Consider the following 26,828-nt stretch of genomic DNA (forward strand, 5'->3'; position numbering starts at 1 on the left):
ATTGTAATTTTTTTTGAAATTACACCTTCTTAAGGCTAGTCTACACTAGAAGTGCTGAGGACCTGAATTATCTGAATTCAGGACTGAGGACCTTCCAGTCTTGCGGAAGTTACTAGAGACTTTATAAGCCAGTAGTTATTTCTATCACTGCTACAAACCTGATATAAGAACATTGCCATTATTGTATGCATATGATCTATTAACAATTTTTAACTCTATTTTTCTTTTCTTTACTATTAAACCTTTAGATTTAAATTCCTTAAAGATTGGCAGCAGCATGATTATTGGGTAAGATCTGAGATATATATTGACCTGGCTATGTGGCTGATCTGGTTTTCAATAACCACTCATCATAAAGTCTAGTGTCTGGGTGGTGATATAAGGGCTGTAATGCCTAAGGAGACTGCTTTTTTTATTTCTTGTTAACCAGTGTGGTGAGACAGAAGCTTACTTTTGTTACTGGCTAGGTATAATCTAATGATAGAATAACCACCAGTTTGAGGTGAGTCTGCCCCATTTCTCAACAGTTTGTCCTGAATCTGGTATTCTCAGCAGTGACCCACTGAGGCACAGTAATGTGAAGATATCCCTGGGATTTCCCCGGCTGTAGGGATGATCCAAGGAATTACATAGCAGTAAGTCTTACATCTGTTCCTGCTATTTTGGGGGGAGAAGATAATTCAGGAAGTCATCTAGAATAATAAAAGTGTCTGGAAGATCGTGAGGAGATTCAGGGGCTTTTGCAGAGGGTGATTAGGACAGAGACCAGGGAGAGTTTAAAAATAAAGCTCCCTGATTCCCAGTCTGTTCAGAGGTTTCACAGCAGTAGATGGGCAGACATTTTAGTTTGAGCCTTGTCTCATTCAGACCCCTGACTCTCCCTCTCTGCTCTGCATTTACATGTGTTTCTACTGTCTGAAGTCATAAAGAATCTGGTGCCTTCACAGAACAGAATCTTAGTCTGAAGTGTGTAACAGAGGTAGATGGTGGGAGAGAGGAAGTGGTCCTGGAATGATAGTGTCTGGGACAAAACCCAGATTTCTGTTTTTTTAAAGGTCCAGGACCAGGAGCTTTATAGTGTAGGGTGGAGCCAGGCTCACTTCTCTCTCAACCAAGCAGGCTGAGGCTTTGGGAAGGTGGGCAACATCTAACCTACCTCTTCCCTCGTAATGTGGGGAGACATTACACAAGTTTGCGGATGACACTAAACTGGGAGGAGAGGTAGATATGCTGGAGGGTAGGGATAGGATACAGAGGGCCCTAGACAAATTAGAGGATTGGGCCAAACAAAGAAATCTGATGAGGTTCAACAAGGACAAGTGCAGAGTCCTGCACTTAGGACGAAAGAATCCCATGAACTGCTCCAGGCTGGGGACTGACTGCCTAAGCAGCAGTTCTGCAGAAAAGGACCTGGGGATTACAGTGGATGAGAAGCTGGATATGAGTCAACAGTATGCCCTTGTTGCCAAGAAGGCCAGCGGCATTTTCAGCTGCATTAGTAGAAGCATTGCCAGCAGATCAAGGGAAGTGATTATTCCCCTTTATTCGGCACTGGTGAGGCCACATCTGGAGTATTGCATCCAGTTTTGCCCCCCCCCCCACTACAGAAAAGATGTGGACACATGGAGAGAGTCCAGCAGAGGGCAACAAAAATAATTAGGGGGCTGGTGCACATGACTTATGAGGAGAGGCTGAGGGAACTGGGATTGTTTAATTTGCAGAAGAGAAGAGTGAGGGGGGATTTGATAGCAGCCTACAACTACCTGAAGGGGGGTTCCAAAGAGGCAGGAGCTAGGCTGTTCTCAGTGATGGCAGATGACAGAACAAGTTGCAATGGTCTCAAGTTGCAATGGGGGAAGTCTAGGTTGGATATTAGGAAACACTATTTCACTAGGAGGGTGGTGAAGCACTGGGAATGGGTTACCTTGGGAGGTAGTGGAATCTCCATCCTTAGAGGTTTTTAAGGCCCAGCTTGACAAAGCTTTGGCTCGGATGATTTAGTTGGGGTTGGTGCTGCTTCGAGCAAGGGGTTGGAAAAGAGACCTCCTGAAATCTCTTCCAACCCTCTTATTCTATTATTCTATTATTAGCAGGGGTAGGCAATTTGTGGGTGCTCACTCTGCCTGGGGCAGGGGAGAGGATTAAGGTAGGCTTTGGCCTGGACCCCAACTGGCAGAGGAAGAGTGGAAGGATGCACCACAGCACAGATGCCTGACAGAAAAGGTCTGTGTTATACAGCTGGTGGTTTGAGTTCTGTTTGTTGAAAAGACTTTGCTCCCTGTCTGGGTGGAGTTGGGCGAGTGGTTGTTGTAAACCTTGGCCATGGAGTGGGTGTAGGGTGGGGATAGGGGGGCTCAGAGCATTACCCTACCAACTTTTATTTTAAAACAGACACTTTGGGCCAAATCCTAACCTGAATTGACTTCAACTGCCTTAAACCAGCAGAGCATCTGGCCCATAATGTCTATTTTCTGTTACCTACATTTTTAACCAGTTGCACAAACACATTCCTCCTAATGGGCATTCCCTACATGTCTGACGCTTAACAACATTGTTTCAAAAGTAAATGAATATCCCCGTTTGTATCCTGCCATACAGTACAGGACAAAATAGACATAAAATAGGAAATGGAGGACTTCAGACTATCTTGATTTTTTCCAAATTCTGCCTAGCAACACCTCCTAGTGGGTCTGTGCAATTAATTAACTACATAAGAACATAAGAATATAAGAACATAAGCTACAAGCTACTAAACCAAAATAGGATGCCAATATAGAGATGCAGGTTTCAAATTAAGGGTTTGTCTGGTGGAGGGTCGGGGGAGCAGTCTAGAATTTTAGTACAATTTGAACATTTTTTCCACTCAAGGACACCAACAGATCAACGGCCCCATGTTCCTTAGTGTGATTTCCTGCATGGACAGAGGCTGGCTATTCCAGTGTTCCTCTTGACTCCCTTTTCCTACACAATATAGAAGGTAGCAAAATGTGCTACCGATGCTATAGTGGGCAGAGCAGAGGCCGTGTGTCAGGGGTGAGGGCTCTGTGCATCTGTACTGAGCTTTGTTGGCTAAAGAACTCCAGGTGGGGGGAAAACTAGGGAACCCTGGTATGGACAGAGCGAGGAGAAATGGGAGCACATTCAGAGCCCCTGCCATGGGGGAAGAATTGGGAACCCAGGAATGGGTGAAGTGAAGAATGGGAGACACAAAGCCCCTGGCCTGGAGGGAATGGGAGTCACACACAACTGCTGGGATTGGAGGGGAAAACATGGGCCCTAGTATGGGAGGAAGAGGGAGTAGCTGTGTCACCCAGTCGCAGGAGCCTGCAGCTGTATCACCCAATGGTGAGAGTCAGTGGCCACTTTGCCTAGCAACAGGAGTGAGTGGCAGGGGCTAGGGGATTCCAGGCCCTCTCTGCTCCACCAGGTTCCAACCCAGGGCCCAAAGAAAAGATAATACAAAATATGCAGCATAGGTGGCAGGTGCCCCTACGCCTGCTCCCTGGGCCACTTCTCACCCTGGCTTTGGTTCCTCTGCGGGTCCTACTGGTCTGCCTTGGGATCCCCCTTGGAGTTTGCTCGGGTCACACTCTGGAGGGGCTCCCTCTGTCTGCAGCAGCTCATCATCCTTGTCCTCTGCAGCTGAAGGGCCTGCAGCAGCTCCACCGTAGGGTCTCATCTTGGCTGCCTGGAGCCTCTGCAGATTTCTGCAGGAGGCTGCACCACCTGTCTGTTCTCCTGCTCTGTTTGTCTAAACTGAGCTGAGCTGCTCCCTTCTGAACTCTGCCTCCACTGGGAGCATGTCTGGAAGGGACAACGGAGCATGACCATCCTGTCCAGAGCAATGCCTTAACCCTCACACCACCAGTGTGAGGTTTCTACAACCTGTCACATCCCATGGGCACATCCAGTAAAACCAGAAGATAACGTTAGCAACGTCAGCCTTATGCACAGGACTGAGTTGAGGTGACTGATATGGCAGACTGTACTAGGCTGCGCAAGGTGACTGTTGAAGAAATGAGACAAATGCATGAGGTGGTCGGGACAGGCTCATCTGAGCAAGAGAGAGAGTTTTCTCGGGGCCATCCAATGCTGAGGAATGAACTCCCACAGGTTCTAAAAACCAGCATCAACTTCACCAGCTTTTGTTTCAAATGCAAGATGGATTTTTGCTTTCACTAATACAAGCACAGAGCATAGCATACAAATATATATTGGGCACACACCCCCTGCCTAGCACGATGGGACTGCTTGCCCAAATGATCACTTTGGCTGCTGTGGGATCCTCAATCTCTTTGTTATTGGCAGGATTAATAAAGGGTTGTTGTCCTGGTTGTGTGAATCAAGGACAGCAGAACTGTACTTGGCATTTTCTGACTGAGGGACTCACCCTCAATTAAGCAGCACTCGCTAGGAAAGGACATGGGTTCCAGTGAGTTGAGAGAGGCTGGGGACTGGTATTTGTACCTGGTGGCATAGGCCCCTCCTGAGGGTCTGAAATGTCACTTTGACCTTTTCTTTCTCCACTGTGTAATAACAGAGCTAATTTAGACTCAGTTAGGAGACTTTTTACATGCTGGAGAGCTGAAATCACTGATATGTAGGTCTAAGTATTAGATCTACATTGCACTAGGGGTTCTGATGCAAGAAGACTATTCAGTGTGCATCAGCAGTGAGGCCCCCCTTGTGATATTATTGACATGAAACTGGGATCATATAGATCATTGTTGCAACCAAGGTCCTGTAGCGGTACCAGATTTTGTATAAAGGGGGTCAAATAAGGTGTCTAAGACAAGGTTATGGTTTGCTGGTTATGATTATGCTATCTGTATGCATGTATCATTTTTGTATTTAAAGTTATAGGTATTGGCTCTATACTATCTGTATTTCAAAATTGTGCTATGCTTCTGGGTGACACCCCAGACAATTTGGCATCAGCACTGCCTAGCCTGTTTGATGGCCCATTAAGGACCATCAGCTGTACAACTGGCCCATTGAGAGAAGGCAGATACACCTTGTGACTCAGCAAGGCATGCAGGGACCTGCCTATGGACAGAACTCTAAGGTTTTTTCTTGCCATGTGCTGGACAGCTTGTCTTTGGGACAAAGAAAGAAGGCCACATGGCAAGAGACTATAAAAGGCTGCTGCAGCTCCTCCATCTTGTCACCAATCCTGCTTCTTGCCTCTGGAGAGACTTTGCTACAAATTGAAGCTCTGAACAAAGGACTGAATGACCCATCCCAGCTGTGGATGTACTCCAGAGACTTGATTTGAACCTGCAACTCATTCCATCACGGTTACAAGCCTGAACCAAGAACTTTGCCATTACTGTCTGTAATTGATTCCATTTAACCAATTCTAGCTCTCATCTATATTTCTTTCTTTTTATGAATAAACCTTTAGATTTTAGATTCTAAAGGATTGGCAATAGCGTGATTTGTGGGTAAGATCTAACTTGTATATTGACCTGAGTCTGGGGCTTGGTCCTTTGGGATCAGGAGAACCATTTTTCTTTTACTGGGGCATTGGTTTTCATAACCATTCATCCCCATAACAAGTGACACTGGTGGTGATACTGGGAACTGGAGTGTCTAAGGGAATTGATTGTGTGACTTATGGTTAGCCAGTGGGATAAAACTGAAGTCTTCTCTGTTTGGCTGGTTTGGTTTGCCTTGGTGTGCAAAGGAACCCCAGCCTTGGGCTGTAACTGCCCCGCTTTAAGCAATTTGTCCTGAATTGTCACTGTCGGGTCCCACCAAAGCCAGCATCGTTACACCCTTACTAACAGCTGAAATCACTGAGAGCTGTGTTAAGTGGGGGGGACCCGAAGACATCTTGGTGAACAGCTAGCAGAGAAGCTAGTGGAGACGAGCAGCCAACAGAGCGGCTGGCGGAGAGGTGCGGCCAGCAGGGCAGTTGGTGGTGAGGACTGGAGCAGAACCCCCCAGAGAGGCATGCAATCAGCTGTGGGGGGGCAAGTGAGGGCCCGAGCAGCGGAGTATGTAAGGTGCCTCCATACCCCACCCCTTCCTCTCAGGCTGGGAGGTAAACTCTGCACATGAACTTCTGAACTCTGGGGATGCACTGACCAAGGACAGAAACTGTGGGTGGGGTGACTTTTGGGTTGCTGGACTTAAGAACCCAAAGGGAAAGGACACGGCCCAACCTTCTTGAGGGTGGGTCTTCTGGCTCATGGTTTGTGTTTATGAACTCTAGTTGTGGTGTTTCCCCAAGGTAATGCCACATTGTTTCCCTCCTTTATTAAAACGTTTGTGCTACACTCAGACTCTGTGCTTGTGAGAGGGGAAGTTTTGCCTCTTAGAGGTGCCCAGGGGGGTATGTAATTGTCCCAGATCACTGGGTGGGGGCTCAAGCCGGTTTTGCACTGTGTTATTGGAATGGAACCCCTAGATACTGAACCCGGCCCTTGTTGCTGCCAACTCTGATGGGCAGAAGGGTTACATATTGTTCTCTTTCTCCCTTTCTCGCCCAAAACCTTTTTTTCCTCAGCGTCATGTTGCCAGGGATTTTCTGGCTGGGTCTGGGCCTCCTTTACTTCTTCTCTGTGTCCTTCTGGCTGTATGTGCTACTCCTCTCTCAGACACACAGCCCCACCACTCAATGCCCCAGGCCCTGCTTTTGCTATCTCAGTCTCCAGGGAAATCCCTTGGATCACATGAAGTGATGGGTTCCCCGGGGTACAACATGGAGCAGGGATACCACTGAGTCCTCTGTGCCACCAAGCTGAGCTCCCTCTCACACTGTGATGCTGTGACAAGCTACAAACCTTTAGCAGGCACTGCACTCACACAAACATTCACAGGCAGGGACACACCCAGCTGAGTTACATGAATGCTTTTCCCAGCCATTCATGAACCAATCAATTGATTCCAGCCAATTCCCCCCAGCCAAGGGCCCCAGAGCTGCACTGTCCTGCCCTGATCAGAAGCCTGACCAGTGTAAGTTTATTACCCAGTCAGCCATTTCTACAAAGGAAAGTGGACGTACACTAGCCCTTGCAACCTGAGCAGATTTCCCAAACACTTAAACCAAAACACACTGTTTTAGGTAAGATATAAAAGAGGTTTATTAACTACAGAAAAATAGATTTTAAGTGATTATAAGTAGTAAGCGTTCAGATCACAGTTGGTTACCTAAGAAATAAAGTAAAATTGCAATCTGAGTTCTATATACTAGGACAGGATTTGAATCAAGCAGTCTCTCACACATAGCCTCAGCTTTTTTTATTTTATTTTATTTTATTTTTATTTTTTTTTTATTTTTTTTTTGCTTTTTTTTTACTTTTTAACTCTGAAAATGTCAATAATGTTGTTTTCAGTTCAATCCAAAATGATTAAAAAAAAAAAAAAACAGAATTGCCCAGTTAATTGAAAAATCCATTATGTTTCCCAGCTGTTATGTGGGGTTTCTTTTACACCAAAATCTAAAAATACAGTACCCATTTCGTCTGTGATTTGCCTTTTCATATGCACGCCCTATTACATTGGGCAACGTTTTTCCACCCTTTTCACAATGCAGTTCAAGTCTAATTTCCTGCTCACTCTGACCCTTTGAGCTCTTTCAAGATCATTGTTTCCCTGATTTCTCCCTCCCACTGATCACATGTGCTTCAGGTTATTTTCCAACTCACAGATATATTAGCCTCATTTCCCAGTTAAATTCTGTTCACTCCCCCATATCCTGATTCCTTCTCCAACCCAATAATTCCATCATTGTCCCTCCTGAGTGCTGTGTCGTTCCTTCCCACCTCCGTTCCTCTGTCCGTCTCCTCCATGGAGAGTTATGCCACTCACCATTCCTTATAACCCTGTCCTCCAAGCTGCTGTGCAAGGTATGACCTTGGCCCCCAAGGGCAGCGCCAACAGCTGGAGATTATTTGGGCACCTCGGTCATGTCCTCATTCCCCAGCTACACCCCATACTCTGGGGGCTGCAGGAATGGTGGGTGGGGGTCATTACAGCTGCCCTGTGCCACTGGATGATCCCTCTGCATGAGGGGAATTTTCCATTGCCTGGATATATCTGATTTAAAGCCAGTTTTCCCTTCTGAGCCATCATAAAGTGGCTACATTCTCAAGAAATGTTCAGCTGCTTGTGTGAGAGGTTCTGTCTCAGAGTTTTTGTCTATTGCTCCTGTCATAAATATAAAGGGAAGGGTAAACACCTTTAAAATCCCTCCTGGCCAGAGGAAAAAATCCTCTCACCTGTAAAGGGTTAAGAAGCTAAAGGTAACCTCGCTGGCACCTGACCAAAATGACCAATGAGGAGACAAGATACTTTCAAAAGCTGGGAGGAGGGAGAAAAACAAAGGGTCTGGGTCTGTCTGTGTGATGCTTTTGCCGGAGAGAGAACAGGAATGGAGTCTTAGAACTTAGTAAGTAATCTAGCTAGGTATGTGTTAGATTATGATTTCTTGAAATGGCTGAGAAAATAGCTGTGCTGAATAGAATGAATATTCCTGTCTGTGTGTCTTTTTTGTAACTTAAGGTTTTGCCGAGAGGGATTCTCTATGTTTTGAATCTAATTACCCTCTAAGGTATTCATCATCCTGATTTTACAGAGGTGATTCTTTTTTACTTCTATTAAAAGTCTCCTTGTAAGGAAACTGAATGCTTTTTCATTGTTTTAAGATCCAAGGGTTTGGGTCTGTGGTCACCTTTGCAAATTGGTGAGGATTTTTACCAAACCTTCCCCAGGAAGTGGGGTGCAAGGGTTGGGAGGATTTTGGGGAGAAAGACGTGTCCAAACTACGTTTTTTTCGGGAACCCAGATAAAGTTTGGTGGTGGCTGTGGAAGTCCAGGGGCAAAGGGTAAAATACTTTGTACCTTGTGGAAGTTTTAACCTAAGCTGGTGAAAGTAAGCTTAGGAGGTTTTCATGCAGGTCCCCACATCTGTACCCTAGAGTTCAGAGTGGGGAAGGAACCTTGACAGCTCCCTTCACTCAAAACTGCCCTGAGAGAAGCGGAGTTACCAGTGTACCAGTTGAAAGTCTGTATCTCGTAGACTGGACTGCAAGCAGCAGAGCAGAGCATCTAGGATACAGGCCTTTGGCTACATGACAGATGCTTTGCCAGTAAAGCATTACTGGTGCAGCTATACTCACAAAGCCTCAGAGTGCAGACACGGCTTTATGCAGACAGAAGAGTTTTTCTGTCAACGTAGCAACACCACCTCACCAGATGATATGTTGATCAGTGTTTGCAAAGGCAGATGCAGTTTCCTAACATTCCTCTGCCAGGTTGGTTTGCTAAGGGGCCATCTGATAAGGCAGCATGGAGACTCTTGGGGAGCTGGGAGAGGGTGAGCTCAGCTCAAGTCTTTCAAGAGCAAGTTGATAGAAATCCAGGTGACAAAGGATTATAAAAACTTCGTCTGGCACAAAATGGAGACGGGATGCCCTACGGAGTTCACCAAGGAGCTGATCTATTATGGGGAAGTCTACGGCGTGGAGGTGACTGTGAAGGAGTTGGCAACAATAAACCAGAAAGAGTTGGAAGAGAAATTCACCGAGACATGGAGGGCTGGTATGAAATGAACCACAGAATGGAGCTCAGCCCAACCCCTATAGGGGACTCTCACTGTATTTTCTTCTTTGTAACATCACTACTAATCCAACACTATATTGTCCCAGAACAGAGCCAAATAAAGAAAATGCCAAATTTACACTGATCTCTCCCTTATTCCTGCTATAAAAGCCCATGCCCCCCCCCCCCCCCAAATTCCAACCCTTCTCCCAGGTCTGCATGTTTTTGACTTACCTGTGGAGTTTGGTCACCTGTCCACTTTGAACCTAGTTTAAAGCCCTCCTCACTAGGTTAGCCAATCTGTATCCAAATATGCTCTTCCCCTTCCTCGATAGGTGGACCCCATCCCTGCTTATCAGTCCTTCTTCCTGGAACAGCATCCCATGGTCAAGGAAGCTGAAGCTCTCCTGGTGACACCATCTTTGCAGCCAGGCATTTACCTCTAGGATGCATCTGTCTCTGCCTGGGCCCCTACCCTTGACCGGAAGGATCAAAGAGAACACCACCTGCACTCCCAACTCCTTCACCCGTACTCCCAGAGCCCTGTAGTCACTTCTGATCTGCTGAGGGTCATACCTCACAGTATCATTAGTGCCCACATGGATAAATAGCATGGGGTAGTAGTCCACATTTTGTCTGAGATCAGATAGGTTTCTTTTTAATTAAATTTACATATACAATGTCTAGCTCTGGACTTTGCTCTATTGCACTGTAGACCAGGCCTGAAAAAAAGAAGACATGAAAACACTTTTGTATAGAATTAAGAGGTGGCCAAATTCTCCAACATTCCATTAGGGAGAGAGTATGTGTGTATTTTGTGTGTCACTAAGGCCTGGTCTACACTACAAAGTTTACATTAACTTATCTATGCATGTGTCTACACACAAATTTGTCTGTGGGTGATGTAAGTGCATTGTTAAGGTGATGCCATAAAACCACCTCCTTAAACAGCATTGAGCTGTGACTGACCTACTGAAGTTGATGCTGGATGAGCGTAGACACTGTGTGACCTATATTGTCCCTAACATTCCTCCTGCAGATGTCCCCCAATGCCTGATAGTGACCACTCTGGGCACAATTGTGAACTCCACTGACCACCCCACATTTCTGAAATACCTTTTCCTGATTGTGCAGTGTCAGGTGGAGGTCCCAGAGTTGGGAATAGGATTCCAAGTTCATACACCTCTGCACAAACACCAGCCTTCCCTCCTTGGAGGGTCATAGTTAACCCTGAACAAGCATCACACTTAACAATAGCACAACACTTTTATCTAACCCAGGGGAAGCCAGGAGCAGCCACAGGTCAGGATCTCTAATAGGGGTTACTCCAACCCTTGTGCAGGATACATCAGAACAGCTTTTCCCCCTCCTCCATGCCTAGCTGGACACACACAGGTTCTCTGCCCCATACCAATGCAATCCCCTCCTCCTCCTGAATCTGTCCAATCTGTCAGTGCACTCTGGTCTGGTGCTGCTGGGTGCTATGAGTTCAGAATGGTGGGTTGGTTATGTGGTCTTAGCTCTTACGCTAAGTAAGCTGCTACGGGATAAGGGGAAAGGTGCTCTCATGGATTGGTAACTGGTTAAAAGGTAGGAAACAAAGGGTAAGTATAAATGGTCAGTTTTCAGAATGGAGAGAGGTAAATGGTGGTGTCCCCCCGTTATACCAATAAAATAAAAACCAGCAGGATCTTATTAAAGGGGAAAAGGCAAAATACCACATTTATTGTGAATACAGAAAGAATCCTAGTAAGCAGTTAGTTATAGCTATAACATTCCATTCAATCTCATATTTATTCACACATTCATTCATACACACACACAGGTTCTGCAAGGTTGTTATCATAGTTACCAGCCTTAGAGTTGTTCATGCCAAGCCACTGGCCAGGTGGCCTGGACATGAGGAGGGAGCAGGGCCTTGTCAGATGCTCATCTGATGCTCCTGGAAGTTGGTTTGCAGAATCAGACCCCAAAGTTCTCACTTTCAAGAGACCATTTTTATAGGAATTTCTTCCTATGCCAGTCTATGGGAATTGCTTCATCATGCTGTTGCTGAATCAATCAGCAGATGGCACATTCCTGATGGCTCCGTGCTGCCAGATGTTATCTTGTTCTTTGATTCTCCCATTCTTGAGGCTGTTGGGTGGATTCCAGTCTGCCCTCGAGGGGGTCCTCTGGTTATTTCCACTTGACGCCTTCTTCAGCTGATGGACACTGGATTCTTAGGCTGGCACCTCCCTGATCATTCAGTTATTATCCACACCAAACGTCCATCCACATACATCCATTTTAATCACAATTATTAACAAAGTGAGATGAATACAACAAAAGGGCGGGGAGTCTCTGGGTGCTGTTCCTGTTGTTACAGAGTATTGCTTTGAGGCTCTCTCTGTGTGAGTAGTTGTTGTTGTTTACAAAGAATTGCTTTGAGAACAGACTCTGTCTTAGAATGTACTAACACAATTAGCAGCTTGCAAGTTTCACACATAGAGGGAGGGAAACAGTACCAAAAATCAAGAGACCTCTTAATTACTAATACCCTGGAATTTAAACTATGGGGAATCAAACTCATTTGTGATTTTAATACAGAACTTCTTTAATATGATCCAACATAATCCCCCTTTTGACACTAAGATTTATAATCATCAGTGTCACTTTCTATGTAGCCTATTCAAGAGAAGGTACTGTGAGGCAATTTGAGTTTGTGATTCAAATTCATCCCACATACATGATCCTAGAGATGTATCTTTACTACAAGGTTCTGGGGCAATAGGCAAGGTAAGGCACACCCTGTCAAGGTTCCTTCCCCACTCTGAACTCTAGGGTACAGATGTGGGGACCTGCATGAAAACCTCCTGAGCTTACTTTTACCAGCTTAGGTTAAAACTTCCACAAGGTACAACATTATTTTACCCTTTGCCCTTGGATTTCCACTGCCACCACCAAACTTTATCTGGGTTCCTGAAAAAAACATAGTTTGCACACGTCTTTCCCCCCAAAATCCTCCCAACCCTTGCATCCCACTTCCTGGGGAGGGTTTGGTAAAAATCCTCACCAATTTGCAAAGGTGACCACAGATCCAAACCCTTGGATCTTAGAACAATGAAAAAGCATTCAGTTTCCTTACAAGGAGACTTTTAATAGAAGTAAAAAAGAATCACCTCTGTAAAATCAGGATGATGAATACCTTACAGGGTAATTAGATTCAAAACATAGAGAATCCCTCTAGGCAAAACCTTAAGTTACAAAAAAGACACACAGACAGGAATATTTATTCTATTCAGCACAGCTATTTTCTCAGCCATTTCAAGAAATCATAATCTAACACATACCGAGCTAGATTACTTACTAAGTTCTAAGACTCCATTCCTGTTCTGTCCCCAGCAAAAGCATCACACAGACAGACCCAGACCCTTTGTTTTTCTCCCTCCTCCCAGCTTTTGAAAGTATCTTGTCTCCTCATTGGTCATTTTGGTCAGGTGCCAGCGAGGTTACCTTTAGCTTCTTAACCCTTTACAGGTGAGAGGATTTTTTCCTCTGGCCAGGAGGGATTTTAAAGGGGTTTTACCCTTCCCTTTATTTTTATGACACGCCCCCCAAATCTCAGCTAGGGTGAAAGGCTGGCTGGGATTTCGTCCTGGAGCTCTAGGAAAAACAGAGTTATTAAGACACATGCACCCCTAAATATACTACCAAGTACATAAAGACTTACAATATTTTCCACATCTCAAGGATGATTTTATCCAGTTGATTCTGGGAAACTTTCACGGGAGTGTGCATCAGCCACTTTGTTAGAAGCTCCTGAGATGTGTTGGATGTCGAAATCAAAATCTTGGAGAGCTAAACTCCACCGAATAAGTTTTTTGTTATTTCCCATGGCAGTATGAAGCCACCGTAGCGCAGCATGGTCGGTCTGCAGGTGGAAACGCCGTCCCCAAACATATGGGCGTAGCTTTTCCAGGGCGTAGACAATGGCGTAACATTCTTTTTCACTGAGTGACCAGTTGCTTTCCCGCTCAGCTTTTTTGCTGAGAAACACTACAGGGTGGAATTCTTGATCAGGTCCTTTCTGCATTAAAACTGCGCCCACACCACGCTCGGATGCATTTGTGGTTACTAGGAACGGTTTGTCAAAATCTGGGGCCCTTAGTACAGAGTCAGACATGAGAGTCGCTTTAAGCTGGTTAAAGGCCTTCTGACACTTTTTGGTCTACTGAACGGCATTTGGCTGTTTCTTTTTGGTCAGGTCTGTCAGTGGGGTGGCGATTTGGCTGTATTGCGGTACAAATCGTCTGTAATAACTGGCCAAGCCTAAGAAGGATTGAACCTGTTTCTTTGACTTTGGGACAGGCCACTTTTGGATAGCATCCACTTTGGCCTGTAGGGGGCTGATAGTTCCTTGACCCACCTGGTGTGCAAGGTAAGTCACTCTGTTTAGGCCTATTTGACATTTCTTAGCCTTAACAGTTAGTCCTGCCTCCCTTATGCGCTCAAGGACTTATTGTAGATGTTCCAGGTGTTCATAGAATCATAGAATATCAGGGTTGGAAGAGACCTCAGGAGGTTATCTAGTCCAACCCCCTGCTCAAAGCAGGACCAATCCCCAATTTTTGCCCCAGATCCCAAATGGCCCCCTCAAGGATTGAACTCACAACCCTGGGTTTAGCAGGCCAATGCTCAAACCACTGAGCTATCCCTCCCCTGTGTTCTGCCCAGGAATCCAAAAATATGGCCACATCGTCAAGGTAGGCGACTGCATATTCTCCTAATCCCGCTAGGAGACCATCTACAAGTCTTTGGAAGGCAGCGGGGGCATTTCACAGCCCCAAAGGGAGGACATTAAATTAATACAGCCCGAGATGTGTGGTGAAGGCTGACCTTTCCTTGGCGGATTCATCTAGCGGTACCTGCCAGTACCCCTTGGTTAAGTCCAAGGTAGAGACGAACTGGGCCCGTCCCAGTTTCTCTAATAGTTCATCTGTGCGTGGCATTGGATAGTTGTCTGGGCGACTTACAGCATTTCGCTTGCGGTAGTTCACGCAAAAACGTATCTCCCCATCTGGTTTGGGAACTAGAACCACTGGAGATGCCCATGCACTGCCAGAGGGGCGGATTACACCCATCTGTAACATATCCTGGATCTCCTATTCTATAGCAGTTTTAGCTTGAGGAGACACCCGTTAAGGTTGCGCTCTAATTGGGTGAGCATTACCTGTGTCAATGGAGTGGTATGCCCATTCAGTCAGTCCTGGGGTGGCTGAGAATGTTGGCGCGGAGCTAGTACACAGCTCCATGATCTGCTGTCGCTGCATATGCCCAAGGGTCATGGAGAGGTTCACCTCTTCCACACCACCAGCACTTTTCCTTCCTAGTAGACACCTTCAGGCCACTCAGCGTCGTCTCCTCCCTGGGCCGTAAACTGACAAACCTTTAATTCTCTGGAATAAAAGGGCTTTAGAGAATTAATATGGTACACCTTAGGCTTTTCGGTTTGGAGGTGGGGAATGCTATGAGATAATTAACAGCTCCCAGGCGCTCCTGGACCGTGAATGGCCCTTCCCACGATGCTTCCATTTTATGGGCCTGGAGCGTCTTTAAGACCATGACCTGGTCCCCTACTTTGAAAGAACGCTCTCTGGCATGTTTATCATACCAGGCTTTTTGCACTTTTTGAGCATCCTGTAAGTTTTCTTTAGCAAGGGCTAAAGAGGTTCGGAGGGTGTTTTGTAGGTTGGTTACAAAGTCCAGAATGTTAGTTCCTGGAGAAGGTGTAAATCCCTCCCATTGCTGCTTCACCAACTGTAATGGCCCCTTAACCTCACGGCCATATACAAGTTCAAATGGGGAAAACCCTAAACTGGGGTGTGGTACGGCTCTGTAGGCAAAGAGCAATGGCTGCAACACTAGGTCCCAATCATTGGAGTGCTCATTTATGAATTTACATATCCTGGCCCCCAAAGTTCCATTAAACTTCTCCACCGTGCCATTTGTTTGATGGTGGTAAGGAGTGGCAACCAAGTGATTTACCCCAAGAGCTTCCCAAAGGTTTTCCATAGTTTCTGCCAAGAAATTAGTCCCTGCATCTGTGAGGATGTCGGAGGGCCAACCTACCCTGGCAAAAATGTCTGCTAGTGCCTGGCACACACTTTGAGCCCTGGTGTTGCTTAGAGCTACTGCTTCCGGCCATCGGGTGGCAAAATCCATGAAAGTCAGTATGTACTGCTTTCCTCTGGGTGTCTTTTTCAGAAAAGGACCCAGAATATCCACAGCTACTTGCTGAAATGGAACTTCAATGATGGGGAGTGGATGGAGAGGGGCTTTGACCTGGTCTTGGCATACTTCACAAGACCGGACATAGGTAGAAACATCCTTGCCCATTCCCTCCAAGTGGAATGACCCCCCCAAACGGTCTTTGGTCCTGTTCACCCCAGCATGACCACTATGATGATCATGGGCTAAGCTCAAGAGCTTGGCCCGGTATTTAGTTGGAACTACCAACTGTCTCTGAGGATGCCAGTCTTCCTGGTGTCCACTAGAAAGAGTTTCCTCGTATAAAAGTCCTCTTTCTACAACAAACCTGGATCGATTAGAAGAGCTGAGAGGTGGTGGGTTGCTCCGTGCCGCCGTCCAAGCTCTCTGGAGGCTCTCATCTGCTTCCTGTTTGGTCTGGAACTGTTCCCTTGATGCTGGAGACATCAGTTCCTCATTGGATTGTGGACCTATGCTTGGTCCCTCTGGAAGCGATGTAGGGGATGGGGCTGTTTCTGTTGACTGTGAAACGCTCTCCGCTGGTGCACTATGTTGGGGTTTAGGCTCTGGCTGAGCCTTTTGTGTAGGGTTATGGGCTGCTTCCGGTTCAGGTTCGGTGGGGCTCTCTGGTGTTGGGGTTGCAAGTACTGGGTTCAGTGCTGGCAATGGGTCTGGTGCTGGTTGTTCCGCTTGTGCCGGTTCTGGGACTGGCTCTGACTGGGTCTCTGGGACTGGATCCACTACTGCTGTTGCAGACATTGGCCTGGGGTCCGGGTCCATCACCTCTGACTGGGTTCTGATAGAAGTTTCCAGAACAGAGCTAGGCCTCACAGCTTGTTCAGCCTGGCTGCGGGTGACCATTCCCACCCTCTTGGCCCGCTTCACATGATTGGCCAAGTCTTCCTCCAACAGCATGGGGATGGGATAATCATCATAGACTGCAAAAGTCCACGTTCCTGACCAGCCCTGGTACTGGACAGGCAACTTGGCTGTAGACAAGTCAAAAGAGTTGGACTTGAAGGGTTGAATCGTCACTTGGACCTCTGGGTAGATTAAATTGGGGTCCACTAAGGAAGCATGGATAGCCGACACTTGTGCTCCAGTGTCCCTCCACGCGGTGACCTTCTTCCCGCCCACACTCACAGTTTCCCTCTGCTCTGAGGGTATCTGGGAGGCATCTGGGCCTGAGGACTTCTGGTGTGATTTCAGTGCAATGAACTGTAATTTGTTGGGGTTCTTGGGGCAGTTGGCCTTTACATGAACCGGCTTGTTACATTTAAAACATCGCCAAGCTGACTGGTCACTGGGTGGAGGTGGGTTGCTGGAGAACGGTGTGGCAGGATGATAAGGTGTCTGGAGTGTTCCTTGGGGTGTAGGTGGGGCCTTGGGCTGCCACCGGTAGTAGGGTGTGGTCAGAGGGTGTCCCTTCTGGTATCTGCTCCAACTGAGACCAGGGTTGTTCCTCTCTCCTCCCTCCACCTGTTTTGTGCTGATTTGTCCCGCCTGTCTGGCAGTCTGGGACTGCTTATGTTGATCAGCATAAGAAGCAAGACTTCCTGTTGAGTCCATTTTTTTATCCCATAAACACTGTTTTCTATCTTCCTTGGACATATTCAGGAATTGATCCTTTATTATCAAATCCCGTATTCCTCCAAAGCTAGTTACATCCCATCCGTTGAGCCATTGCGGGGGAGGTATAGCTCAGTGGTTTGAGCATTGGCCTGCTAAACCCAAGGTTGTGAGCTCAATCCTTGAGGGGGCCATTTAGGGATCTGGGGCAAAAATTGGGGATTTGTCCTGCTTTGAGTAGGGGGTTGGACTAGATAACCTCCCAAGGTCCCTTCCAACCCAGCTATGCTATGATTTATCAAACAGATCTGTTATCTGGTTTATATAAGCCACATTACCTAGTCCAGGTCCTCTCTTAAGGGCTCTAAATTTTACTCTGTAAGTTTCAGGTGTAACTTGAAATTGTTTTAAAACCAAATCCTTGAATTTATTATAGTTCGAAGCCTCCTCAATTGGCATCTTATTGAATATGTCCAGAGCTCTTCCAGTCAATTTTTCTTCCAATGTGGTCATCTTGTGAGCTTCAGGAATTTGATGGAGTGTGCAGTCTCCCAAAGGTGAGAAAATATTCAGCAATATCACTGGATTCATTATACTGTGGACATAGTCACTCCCATTTGTGGATGGTTAGGGTTATTTAGTATATTCTGCTGAGCCTTTGCGTTCTCCATCTCCAGTGCACGCTTCCTCTCTTTTTCCTTCTCCTCCTCAGCATGCTTCCTTTCTTTTTTCCTCTCCTCCATTTCTTTTTCCTTTGCCTCCATTTCTTTTCTTTTTTTGGCCTCCTTCGCTCTCCTATGGGCAGCCTCCATTTCTTTCTTTCTCTTTTTTTTCCCCTCCATTTCTTTTCCTTTTGCCTTCATTTTCATCTGTATGAGTTCTACCCATCTTTTATGTTCCTTTTGTTTTTCCTCGGCCTCAAATCTCGCTAATTCCAGCTTCTGTTGAATATGGCATTCTGTCGTCCTAACCTCTCTGTTTTTAATTAACTTTACACCCAAGAGTTAGAAAGAAAACAAAAACAAAAAACCCTGACTTGTAAAATTTTGCTGTGCTGTAACCTGATACCTTTTTTCTTTGATAGCTGTTCTCAGCCTACAGAAAAATCCTTTTGTTATGCCTGCTGCTCTGTCCCCTAGGCAGAGAGAGAGAATCTACAGCTGCAGTCATGTTTTACGAAACCTTTTAAAATCCTGCTCTGCTTAGGGTTCAAAATGATCCCACTGCTCTGCTACGACGTCAAGGTTCCTTCCCTACTCTGAACTTTAGGGTACAGATGTGGGGACCTGCATGAAAGACACCCTAAGTTTATTCTTACCAGCTAAGGTTAAAAACTTCCCCAAGGTACAAACTTTGCCTTGTCCTTGAACAGTATGCTTCCACCACCAAGTGTTTTAAATAAAGAACAGGGAAAGAGACCACTTGGAGATGTTTTCCCTCCAAATATCTCCCCAAGCCCTACACCCCTTTCCTGGGGAAGGCTTGATAATAATCCTCAATAATTGGTACAGGGGAACAAAGACCCAAACCCTTGGATCATAAGAACAATGAAAAATCAATCAGGTTTTTAAAAGAAGAATTGTATTTAAAGAAAAGGTAAAAGAATCACCTCTGTAAAACTAGGACGGTAAATACCTTACCGGGTAATCAGATTTAAAACAGAGAGAATTCATCTAGGCAAAACCTTAAGTTACCAAAAGACACAAGAACAGGAATATACATTCCCTCCAGCACAGCTTATTTTACCAGCCATTAAACAAAAGAAAATCTAACACATTTGCTAGCTAGATTACTTACTAACTTAACAGGAGTTGGAAGGCTTGCATTTCTGATTTGTTCCCGGCAAAAGCATTACACAGACAGACAGAGCCCTTTGTTCCCTCCCCCTCCACTCTCCAGATTTGAAAGTACTTTGTTCCCTCATTGGTTATTTTGGGTCAGGTGCCAGTGAGGTTATCTTAGCTTCTTAACCCTTTACAGGTGAAAGGGTTTTGCCTCTGGCCAGGAGGGATTTTATAGCACTGTATACAGAAAGGTGGTTACCCTTCCCTTTATATTTATGACACAGCCTGTGCCCACTGGCTCACCAAGGCGCCAGGACTGAGCCATGGGAGCCCCACTGACACCAGTGGGAGTGGCACAGCTGCACCCTGTGGCAGGAGATGCTGGGCAGAGTTGGGGGAGCTCCAGCCTCCCCTGAGAACATTGACCAAAATGACCAATGAGGAGACAAGATACTTTCAAAAGCTGGGAGGAGGGAGAGAAACAAAGGTGTGTCTGTCTGTATGCTGCTTTTGCCGGGGATAGACCAGGAATGGAGTCTTTGAACTTTAGTAAGTAATCTAGCTCGGTATGTGTTAGATTATGTTTTCTTGAAATGGCTGAGAAAAGAACTGTGCTGAATAGAATGACTATTCCTGTCTGTGTGTCTTTTTTATAACTTAAGGTTTTGCCTAGAGGGATTCTCTATGTTTTGAATCTAATTACCCTTTAAGATATCTACCATCCTGATTTTACAGAGGTGATTTTACTTCTATTAAAAGTCTTCTTGTAAGAAAACTGAATGCTTTTTCATTGTTCTCAGATCCAAGGATTTGGGTCTGTGGCCACCTATGCCAATTGGTGAGGATTTTTACTAAACCTTTCCCAGGAAGTGGGGTGCAAGGGTTGGGAGGATTTTGGGGGGAAAGACGTGTCCAAACTACATTTCCCAGTAAACCCAATTAGAGTTTGGTGGTGGCAGTGGAAATTCCAAGGGTAAAATTAATTTGTACCTTGGGGAAGTTTTAACCTAAGCTGGTAAAAGTAAGCTTAGGAGGTTTTCATGCAGGTCCCCACATCTGTACCCTAGAGTTCAGAGTGGGGAAGGAACCTTGACAGTCTCCCTGGCTGACACTCTGGTGTCTGAGAGGGGAGCCCCTGGGTCAGTGAGTTGGGAAGCTCACACAAGCAATTGCTGGAACAGGTCCTTGTTGGATTCCCTGCACCTCTGGAAGCACAGGCAGGGTGTGGAGTTTGCCAAGCACCATGGCGAGTCAGGGAGCAGAACCTGACTTGCCCCTGCCCTGGGCATCGGGTGTGGGACACTGAGCTCCTTTCCTGGGCTGAATCACTGCACCGTATGTGATGCTCATGGGATTGTCGGTGGGGTGGGGAGCAGGAACGGAAGCAGATCGAAAAGGCCCCTAACCTCTAGCAGCTGAGCTGCAGGATATATCGCTGCTGGGAGCAGTAGCGGGTCCTTTGTTTTCTTTGTGAGCTGGGTTCCAGAGCGTGCAGACACGTTCCCAGCATGTCATGGCACCTGTGGTGAATCCTGCTCCAGAAAGAGCTATTCCTCAGTGCCTGCAACCTCTTACTGAAGGGGGGGTTCCTTGGTCCATGGGACCCCAAAAGTTGGCTGCCCCAGGACTCTTATCCACCTGGTGAGACACTAGAGGGATTTGGAGCCTGGTTCTGGGCAATTGACAAGGGCTCTGGTGCTGTTGGTTTTAGGTCTTTGGAGAGATCTTCACAAAAGGCCAGAAAAGATTTTTCCTCCAGGTGGCGCTTCTGGCCATCCAAGACCCCCAGCTCCATGTCAGCCAGGCTGGGCTGGTGCTGACATATTCCATCCTGGGGGAAGCCGGCCAGCTGAACGGGAACGAGGTAACCAAAGAAGGATCAATTGGGGAGGGACCCCTAGGGCCTTTCACCTCCAGGCCATTGCCAGTCACTCCCATCCCATCCCCATGCACTGACCTGGGAGCAAGGAGAGGATGAACCCGGGCAGATGCTATTGGTAGGAGTCAGCTTCTCCCCTGAGCAGCTCAAAGCAGAGCAGACCCAGCTCGGCTATTTCCGAACATGTGTCACATCAACATGACACGCTTCTATTGCTCATGCTAGGGGCTGCCAACTCCCCCTGTGAGAGTTTCATACCCCTCCGGGCCTCAGGCTGGTTCCTAGGGCCCTAGGATCATGTTATCCCAGCCACCACCTCCTCTGGGAGAACTGGAGGAGTCAGTCAGCAGAGGCTGCTGAAGTGCCCCATTCTCCAGAGCTACTGTCCATGGCGTCATCTTAACAACAGGGGGGATCCCTTGGGAAAGGTGTCCTCTCACCCCACAGCACTACTGCCCAGAGCCTTCCAGCCCCTCAGCTGGAGGGGGAGTGGGTGGCTGAGGGGATTCTGTGGAGTGGAGCTTAATCCCCAGCTGGGAAGTAGAACAGCTCTCATGGGGGGACTGAGAGGAAGGGGGCAGGAGTTCATTCCACAATGGTGGGAGTGGGGTTGGAGGTCACTAGAGAGGAGACAAATTTTGTCTCTGGGGTTGGGTGAGGGAATCCGTCCCTCAGACGTGGGGAAGGTTGGGGTGGAAATTTTGCTGGTTTCCATTGCCGTTAATGCCCTTCGTTGCCATGCGTGTCAGAGTCTCTGACTGATTCTTGTTCCCTTGCACCCAGAGGATGTTACAGCGACGATAATGGCCCACCTCTTCTATATCCGGTGCTTGCGCCAGGTGCCCAAAGCACTGCAGGGGCTGTGCTCCGTGGGACGGCCTTGAAGGGCTCCCCCTTCCCCTGTCCAGAAGCTCCCACTCCCTGCCGCAGGTACTGCTATTTCTCATTGGGCCTGGAGGAGAAGGGCTGGGGGGAGTGGACATAAACCCCACAGCACTGAGAGAAACCCAGGCCAAGCACCTCGCTCTCGCCACCATGTCCCATCCCGACCCCTGGAGCTGGGGCCAGGCCAGATATGGTCCCTGGCCCCATGCCCAGAGGCCAGTTTCGGAAGCATCAAGCTGTCAGGGCCGTGGGGCTGGCCCAGAAATGAGAGCATCCTCAGAGCCAGGGGTTATCCTCAGTAACCATTGCAGTCTGGGAGGGGTGGCCCTATGTGGAGCCCCTCCCCAGTCACCACTGCTCAGACCTCCCCATGGCCCATGTCATCCCGTCGCAGTGAATGTCTGACCATCCCCCACCTGGGGCCCAAGCCACCCACCTGGTATCTGAACACTTCCCATCCACAAATGAAACTCCCTCTTAGCACCCTGGGGCAAGGAACGATCCTCCCCATCTGGCAGGTGGGGTCTGAGACACAGAGGAAGGGCTGTGCTCCTGGTCACACATTCCTGGGGGTAGATCTGGGAACTGGACTGGGTCCCAGGCTAGTCCCTTTCCCCCAGGGGCATCTTTGCTTTCTGTTCCTTTCCCCGAGGGGCACCTTCACTTTCTGCCCTTTATTCTCCCCTCCTGCTAGGGGGGTCTCTGAGTGTGAAATGAACAGGGAGGGTGATGGGGTCCTGGCTCATAGCCAGGATGGGAGCTCCCCTTGGCTTGGATCCCAGGGTCAGAAACATCTTTGTCATCCTTCTCTCCTTCTTTTATTCCTAGGGAGGGAGTCCCCTGATGAGGGCTCTCTAGGGATCCAGCTGGGCAGTGCCTAGGAGAACCTGTAAGTCATCCTGGTTCCCACCAGCATGCACCACCCTGTCCTGCCCTGCCCTCCGGTTCTTCACTGTTGACCCTGGCTTCACCCTTGGCTCCGCTCTCTGATTATGACTTCGGCGTGACCCTTCTTAGCTCCAGATGTTGGCTACCCATCCTGGTTCCCTATTCTCCTTGCCCTTCTCTAGCCCTGCTCCAGGCCCTCCGCCGACCCACTCCACCATTGCCTTCTCCTCCTGATCTTCCTCATGCACTTGGACATTGACTACCCAGATTTGACCCTCGGCCTGTATCTGGACTCTGGCTTGACATTAACTTGGCTGATCTTTGCTCTCTGACTACCCAGCTACGACCGTTGGCATGGACTTAGACTCTGGCTCTGGTTCTGTTTCTGCTTTGTCGATGGACTCTGATCTTGGTTTGGACCCTGGTGTGTCCCTGGACCTTGATTCTAGCACCACTCTCAGCCTAGGCACAATCCTGCACCTTGCTGCGACCTGCGCTCCAACCCCTGGGCCTAATTATCAGGTGCAGCACGTAACATTAGGTGATGCAACTTTTTGGAGAAAAGCAGGCTCTCCACAAGTCAGTGGCCTCTATGCAACAGGGACACACCACACCAGGTGTGAACAATGACCTCACTACATGAGCCTGGCCCGATGATGTCCCTGCTGGAGTTGTGCAATGGAAATGACTGAAATCGTCGGGGGTTCCTTGAACCATGGGAAGCCATTGCCAGGAATTTTACCGAATCAAATGGCCACATGATGGAACTGACTCTCATAGATCACCTGACCACGATGGCGCGCTTCATCCTCTTCTGGACATGTACCGTGGATTGAGAGGACGGATCAGTTCCGAATTTGCAAAGGCCAATGAAACCTTTATTTTGCTAAATGTAGATTTCCCACTGATTTCATGTCATGCTACAAATGACCTCTCCGAAATTCCCAGCTATCGACCTGGGTCAACGAATCCATCACATGCAAGAAGAATGAAGGGAGCCCCTTCAGGACACTAGGAAGGAGTTCAGATACTGTATGGACTGCTGATGACAAGAGGGAAGCCATTTGCTGAAGGGAGGTACAAAGTCCCTGGCACTGACCAAATCCCTAAGCTCTGTCCATGGCAGCAGTTCCTGGCCCATCCCCTTTGCTGACCTTCTGATAACATCTTCCTCCCCTGGGTCTAGGGAGCAAACTCTGGGTCCCTTCCCTCACTCTGGCACAATCCGTGCCCAGAGTGTCCGATCCCCTCGCCGAAAATGGGATTCTCCTCCATGAGCGGGGGGACTAGTACCCCATTTTACAGACAGGGAATGAAGGTGAGGAAGTGACCTCTCCAAGGTCACACCGAGCAATGTGGGGGAGAGCTGGGAACGGGACTGGGTTCTACAGGAGTGCCCTCCCCACAGGGGCAGCTTCACTTTCTGCCCTTCGTCCTCTCCTTCCCTCTTGGCCCATCTTCGAAGGGGCTCTGAAAGGGAAATGAGCAAGGGTTTCCTCCCCGCTCTGTCTTCCAGGCTCTGGGATCTGTCCATGTCGCCAACAGCAATGCAGCCTGCAGCTGGCCCGGCTTGGGGAGCCATGACCTCATCCTGTGAAAGCGGGAAGTACTGGCTCTCAGGGACGCTTAGATGGAAAACTACACACCCCACCCAGACGTAGGAGCCACCCATTCCCAGGTTGTCCTGAGGAGCCACAATTCCTCCAGGAGCTGGGGAAGGGCACAGTGATCAGTTTGTCAAAGGTAGGGAAGGATCGTGTAAGGAGAAGGTCTAAGAGAGAAGGAGCATGAGCTGCTCTCTGTATATGGGCGTGGCAGGGATCAAGAGAAGGGACAGGGGCTGTTAGAGGGCAATGGTGAGGTACAAGGGGTGTCAGAGGTGGGGGCAAGGCCTGAAAAGTTCAGATACATTAGAACAATTGTGCCAGAGAATCACCAGTTGAGGTGACTGAAAGCTCTGAACTAGGGCTGGCCAAAATCATCCTCCTCAGATGGGAACATCCCAAAAGTCTGCTGAAGCTCAGCCTCTGAGGTGAACGTTGTGGTCCCAACCTCTCTCTGCTCTGTACCTCACAGGATTCCCACTGTCTGTTCCAATCCAGGATGAAAACTATGCCACCGAAGTCTCACAGCACCTGGGCAGCGAAGTGCCACTTAAACCCGCTGTGATGCACAGACCTTGCCCTGGCTGTCTGCCCAGGGCTGAATTTCACCCATTCAGAGTGTAAGGAAATAATTGGCTGAAGGCCTTTTTCTGCTCGGATGTGGTTCTGGGGAGAAAGAACCATGGGGATTTTTAACCTGTATTGCTCCCGGGACTGGTGCTGCAACGATGCAGAGAAGTGCTGATGCACTGGATTTTTTTGGATTTCCCCCCCCCCCGCTATTAATCTACTCTCTTCCTCTCTTTTAACTGGTATTCTAAGGGCACCCCATGCTTCATGGGGGCATTCTTGGGTGGGCAGATTGCATCAGCCCTGCACCAGAATAAATAATAGTGAATGACATATGCAGACACTAAAGTTCTGCAGCCAAATTCTCAGAAACTTTCCTCTTCAATGTAGAATCAGGATTTTGTGTTTAATTTATTTTTTGAAGGTGCTAAGCAGATGCTACCCTGTAATAAGAGGAAACAGAAGCAAAGACGGAAAGAATGTTACTTAAACCAATGAACAGATGCAGAGAGTGGAAACACAGCAAAGCAAACGAATGGATCCTGTGAGTAAATAACCTGAAAGCAAATGGGGGGGAAAACCTCATTAGGGTAATTGTGGCTCTTGGGATAAAGATCAGGTTCCTGGTGCCTAGCCTGGCTGAGATCCTGCCTGTTCCCTGGATCCCAGACCTGGGATTCCCATGTCATTCTCCTTATTTTATTCCGAGGGAAAAGGATCCCCAAAGGAGGTGTGAGGATCTTCGACTCTAATGTCTGCAAGAAGCTTCAGCCACCTTCACAGGTAGAAGTCAATGCCACTAGTGCCCTTTCTGCTCTCCAGGCCTGCTCCCTGCAGCAGGACAGAGGCACCCCTTAACGCCCCGAGTCCTGATTTCCTGCCATTCAAGGGGCTGGGGGCTTGCATTGCCCCCACCCCCGCCATCGGATACTTTTCCGATGGGAATCTCCCTAGAGCGGGAAGAAATCTGTTCTTCCCTTAGAACCCATCTGCTCAGTAAATCAACCCACACTGACCTCATCTTGGCTGCTTTGTTTATCCGCGATTAGTGGTATCTTTTGAAATGCCTTCGCGTGCAGGGGAGTGAGGTGGAGCGGGGTATATGGGAGCTCCAGCAGATTCCCCTGAAGAAAATTTATAGAGCTTATTTAGAAGGAGCTTAAACTATTTCCTGAAAGATATTATCTTTACACATTCTCTATGCAAATATGTGAGAAGAACTGCTGGACATTTTGCTTCTCTTCCATTGTAGGTGTTATTATAGCAGACCAAAATCAATGAAAGACATAATCATCTTTCCTGAACAATGGAATTGAGTCATGGAGTTTCTGATAAACATTCCCCAAACATGAGATGCTCATAAGATTTTTAGATGATGTAAGCAGGATCAGAAAGAGCTCTCCCCAACATCTAGTGATGAACTGGAGAAGACCTCGGGAACCGATCTTATTTGCACAGACATACCCACTCTGCATCATGGGGTTGCTTTGCCCAAATGATCACTTTTGACTGGTGTTGGATTGCAAATCACTTTGTGATTGGGTGCAGGGGTAATAAATTGTTGCTGCCCTTGTTGTGTGAATAAAGGTCCACAGAACTCTCCTTGGCTTGCCCTGAATGAGGGGTTTACCCTCTCTTGGTCATCTTTTCAGGGTCTTCCTGCCACTGCTGAGTTCCCCACTATATTTAAGAGTGCTTTCCCTGCTTCACTACCCCAGCTGGGGTCAGTCTTTCTAATTAAGTCCCATTAGCCGTTATGTTTCCAGTTCATCAGTGAGGCTGAGGAGTAGCTGCTAAGTCATGGATAAGGCTGAACCCAGCTTGCGTCAAAAGGCCAGCCAGCCAGTGACAGGT

General features: G+C 47.7%; 2 protein-coding genes, 1 long non-coding RNA gene and 1 pseudogene across 14 annotated transcripts in view; 2 read left to right on the plus strand and 2 right to left on the minus strand.

Annotated features, from left to right (window-relative positions):
• The window catches only part of LOC122466155, a 37,340-nt pseudogene extending 27,783 nt beyond the window's left edge, over positions 1 to 9,557 (plus strand).
• LOC119566513 (maestro heat-like repeat-containing protein family member 7) overlaps positions 1 to 26,828 on the minus strand; it is a 626,780-nt gene that overhangs the window by 584,807 nt on the left and 15,145 nt on the right. The gene's annotated exons all lie outside the window — the stretch shown is intronic.
• The window catches only part of LOC119566252 (interferon-induced very large GTPase 1-like), an 858,959-nt gene that overhangs the window by 502,116 nt on the left and 330,015 nt on the right, over positions 1 to 26,828 (minus strand). The gene's annotated exons all lie outside the window — the stretch shown is intronic.
• Positions 24,886 to 26,556, plus strand: LOC122466296. Of its 2 annotated transcripts, none has more exons than XR_006291702.1 (3): positions 24,886 to 25,024; positions 25,399 to 25,757; positions 26,227 to 26,556. It is a non-coding gene; the product is annotated as an uncharacterized LOC122466296 (long non-coding RNA). The 2 variants fall into 2 exon arrangements; XR_006291703.1 differs by having other exon boundaries at positions 25,399 to 25,518.

This window comes from Chelonia mydas, chromosome 6 (genome assembly GCF_015237465.2).
Source record: "Chelonia mydas isolate rCheMyd1 chromosome 6, rCheMyd1.pri.v2, whole genome shotgun sequence".
Classification (NCBI taxonomy): Eukaryota; Metazoa; Chordata; order Testudines; family Cheloniidae; genus Chelonia; species Chelonia mydas.